This window comes from Pongo pygmaeus, chromosome 6, assembly GCF_028885625.2.
Source record: "Pongo pygmaeus isolate AG05252 chromosome 6, NHGRI_mPonPyg2-v2.0_pri, whole genome shotgun sequence".
NCBI lineage: Eukaryota > Metazoa > Chordata > Mammalia > Primates > Hominidae > Pongo > Pongo pygmaeus.
The window spans coordinates 22,711,802-22,714,315 of NC_072379.2; the positions used below are offsets into that span (position 1 = coordinate 22,711,802).

The window sequence follows — 2,514 nt, forward strand, 5'->3', positions numbered from 1 at the left end:
CACCACGCCCCGTCCCCGCCCCCGCCCCCACCCCCAACACACACACACACACCCCCTGGCAGAAAAATTGTCTTCCATGAAACCAGTCCCTGGTGCCAAAATAACTGGGAGCCATTGGTCTAGACTACATTAGATCCCAATCATTTTCAAGGCATTCCATACATATGTTGATCTAGAATTTGCTACAAGACAATTTCATCTCCTCAAAATCTATTAGGATATCCTTTAACATACACACTGATGTACATGCTAACACTAAAAGGCAAGCTAAACAGGCTCTATATAACCTGCAATTATCTTAAAAGAAGTTTACTTATTCTAATTACTGTAATTGCACCAGTACAAAGAACTAAGTAACAATTCTGCTGTGTAGCTAGTAGCAAATATTCCAACCGGCTACTCAATAACTACCTCATTTGCCAATTCAAACAGCTTTCACTTGCTACATGTCTGAGGCTGGGAGGCGCTAAGAGCTATGTTATGATCTTTCTTGCTATACTCAGAAATAAAAGCGTTCTTTATACAACCCAGTTCAAGTGGACAACTACATTTTAAAATCATCATGTTACCAGACAAATCCTTGCTGCCTACTCAGAACATTTTCTCCATGATTAATTATTTAGAAAATGATTATCCCAATTTTGTAGTAAAAGGTATTGCCTGACCTAGGTTCAAGTCTGCAACGTTTCATAAGATATATACCAAGTTTCTGTAAGTTCTTTTGCTAAACTGAAAAGAGTTCAAATTGGCAGTTTAGATACTGTCTCTGAGCTGTCCCTCAATGTTCCTCGAAATTCTTCCCATTACCTGAAATTCCAATTGATCATTCAATACACATTCCCCCTTAAAAATCAAGTATTTTTGTGAATACTGTTAGTCTTTCAGATCCTGGAATAAGACTTTCCCTCTAATTTCTATTTTGGGCCAGCATTAATTAAGAAAGTAAGAGTTTTAATTTGGAAGAAAATAGGGCTAGTTTTGAATTACATGAATCAGAAAAAGTAGATTTTGCAGAAACATAGCAAAGGGCTCTACAAAAGTAGAGGGCAACTTACAGCTGGCCATGGGGCAGGCTAGAGTGTAAGTAAAGGAGAAATATCAGAAAAGATATATTATTTTACCTGGATATCTAATGGATAGAAGAGGGGAAGCAAGGTGTTGATTTATTCTTGATCAGGTAGCATGTTCTATAGAGTGGTTCTAAGAAGTGGCTTTCAAAGCAGAAGTGGGTAGTTTGTAACTGATTGAATTAGGTAACCTATAGATTCTTTTAAGTTCTTACTTTCTATAAATCTCATATACCAAAATGTATCCCCTGGGGACCAGGAGTGAACTATATGAATCATACCAGTGATTATGTGAATTATATCTCACCGATATTTCTTTAAAAATAAATGAGTACTGCACTCATTTATTTTTAAGTTACAACATTCACAAGAAATATAACAATGAAACTGTCATTAGTGTTGTGACTATACTTAAAAAGCTAGGCAAAAAAAGTTTTAAAAAGAAGACTTCTGACACTAAAAAAGTTGCAAGTACAAAATTTCAGAATAAAGAACAGTACTTTTTAAAAATTTTCAAATAAATAATCAAAGGCATGTAAATTAAAATGTAAAACCTTTGTCTAATACCAAATTAGCAAATACCAAATTTGACATTTAAAAGAGATTTCCAAGCAGCTGCGGACCTAGCCAAGACAATGCAGACTTCACTGACTATTCTTGTGCCTATGCTCATTACCATGGGGCCCTGATGGCTTCAGCCTTGGCTTTGCCACTGATGGACGCTGGGGCAGTTGAAGCCAGAGGTTCCTGAAATCCAAGAGTGTCCCACAGCTCAAGAATTGCAGGAATCCCAGGAGCAGTGGGCTCGAGCTGCCCTTTGGGAGTGTTACCTCCGCAGCATGCTGGCCATGGAGCATCAACAGGTGAGCTTCACATTGTACGACTGTGTGCACATGGCTGTCAACTTCAGAGCCATCAATCTGGACATGGTCAGCTTCTATGTGTCACAGCTGAAGATTCCCATAGGTGAGCAGAGGTGCTGCTCTAATGTAGTGACATAATTTCATACACCTTCAAGCCATAAAGATTTGTGTTCACCTTTCGGTTTGGGTCTAAGCCACAGTATCCCAGGCCTCCCAATTTTCCTGAGCCAGGAAATCTGGGCCTCATGGAGTTATGGGCCCCCTTGGAATTCTGAGCCAAGCTCCAAGCAACTCTGGACTCCTGAGACCTCCTGGGTCTAGTCAGTAAAATTCTGCAACTCAAGGAATTCTAGGTCCCGTTGGAAGGAATGCTTTACCTCAAAGAACTCTGAACTCTCCAGACATATAGGCCTGATGCCATTTCCTAAAGTCTGGGGCTTGGGGGTGGGGTAATACAGGTGGGCAAATTACAGAGTGGGAAGTTATTTATTGAAGAGGTTGCAAAGTTCAGCCACCCTGAAGATACTCCCCAATGCTTCTCTCCTCCTAAAGAACCAACTTCTCCAGGAAAATAAAAGAGATTT

General features: G+C 39.7%; 1 pseudogene; it reads left to right on the top strand.

Moving 5' to 3' along the window:
• The first annotated feature begins 1,702 nt into the window (after nucleotides 1-1,702).
• On the top strand, nucleotides 1,703-2,091 carry LOC129041417 (gem-associated protein 7-like; annotated as a pseudogene).
• Nucleotides 2,092-2,514: the final 423 nt, after the last annotated feature.